Source organism: Echinops telfairi, unplaced genomic scaffold (assembly GCF_000313985.2).
Source record: "Echinops telfairi isolate 266 unplaced genomic scaffold, ASM31398v2 ScPeMD7_18;HRSCAF=68, whole genome shotgun sequence".
NCBI classification, from domain to species: Eukaryota; Metazoa; Chordata; class Mammalia; order Afrosoricida; family Tenrecidae; genus Echinops; species Echinops telfairi.
In genome coordinates this window covers 94634041-94635800 of record NW_022103915.1, presented here as the reverse complement: position 1 = coordinate 94635800, position 1760 = coordinate 94634041, and the positions used below count along the sequence as shown (strand labels likewise).

At 34.0% G+C, this 1760-nt stretch overlaps 1 pseudogene; it reads right to left on the bottom strand.

The window, feature by feature from the left end:
• Window positions 1-928: 928 nt before the first annotated feature.
• LOC101648094 overlaps window positions 929-1760 on the bottom strand; it is an 18778-nt pseudogene continuing 17946 nt past the window's right edge.

Here is a 1760-nt window from a genome sequence, read left to right as displayed (position 1 = left end):
GATTGTATCATCTGCATATTGCAGGTTATTAATAAGCCCTCCTCTAATACTGATGCAAAATTCTTCTTCGTATAATCTGGTTTCTCTGATGATTTCTGTGAATGTCATCTGGAGAAGTCCACGGGGATAATCGCCTTTTATGTTGTTGACAAAAGGTATTTGTGATGAAGAAGTCATTGGTCTTGTGATATCTGGCTTTATTTCTGTCACCAAAACCATGTTTTCCAACTGCAGTTCCTTCTTCAGGACCATATTTTTCATTCCAATCACCAATAATTACCAATGCATTTTAATTGATCAATTTCAGAAAGAAGACATTTGTAGAATTCTTTTATTATGGCATCATTGATTTTCATGCTTGACACATAAATTTGAATATTAGTTGTATTAACTACAGTTGTATTTCCTTGTATGTGTGTGGATGGACAATGAATGTTACATCATTACTCTTGATTTTCTTATTCCTGGCAGAATAAACCATATGATTCTCTGATTAAAAATAGCCAATACTAGTCCATTTTAGCTTACTAATTGCCTAGAGTGTTGATATTTATGTGTTCCACTTAATTTTTGGCAACTTCTAGTTTTCCTAGATTCATGCTTCCTATGTCTAAGTTGTAATTACTAATCTATTTTTGTAGCTGTTTCTCTTCAGTTTGATTCATGCCCTATGAGCCAATGAAGGTCCAGAAGGCTTTACTCCATCCTTGTCATTATTGTCAACTCTACTTTGAGAAAGCAGCTCTTCCTCAATCACAGTTTAGTGCCCTCTGACCTGACGGGTTCATCTTCTGACCCTATCTCTGACTATGTTCTGCTTCTGTTCATGAGGTTTGCAGTATCTGATAATGTTTTGATGCTATTCATAAGGTTTTCTCTGGACTATTCCTCACCAGTGGACAGCTTATTTCTTCATCATAATCTGTTCTTAATCTTGAAGTTCTGCTGCAACTTGTTCACTTTGGGTGACTGCTGATATTTGATATACCTGAGATATAACTTTCAGCATCACAGAACCATGCAGCAACCACTGCCACACCTACAAAAAAGAGAGTTTTACGACTTCATTGTCAATTTGGATGCCTTTAACTTCCCTTTCTCACCTTATAACTCTTCCTAAGATTTTTTAGCACAATATTTGAATAGATATGATGATAAAGGGCATTACTATTTATTTCTCATACACAAGGGATATTCTTTTAATTTCTCTTCATTGAAATGATGATTTTTACTTTGTATATATGACATTTATTATGTTGAAGATTTTCCCTTCAGTTCTTATCTTTTACATGCTTTTGTCAGATGCTATTTCTGCATTAATAGTATGGCCACACGGTCCTTTTCTTTTGGCTTAGGTATGTGAATGTATTACATTGGTTAGTTCCCTAATATTGAACCATTCTGGGATACTTGGTGTGAATCCCACTTGGTACTGGTGTATTTTAAAGAAACATTTGCATTATATTGGTTAGGAGTTTGTTGAGAATTTTTGCATGTATCTTCAAAGGGATATTGGCCTAAAACTTCATTTATTTTTGTATTTTTTAAATGTCTGTTTGGTTTTGTTATCACGGTTTGTGTTAGTCGGTGTTGATTAGAAAAACAAATCCAGAGACACTCATAGGCGTATGAGAGAGAGCTTTATGTCGAAGAGTAATTGTATATTAAGGAAGCATCCCAGTTCAGTCCATGTCTGATACCTATCTATAAATTCTTCTATTCAAGGAATTTTTACATTTAATTTTTATTTCTTTTGTTAT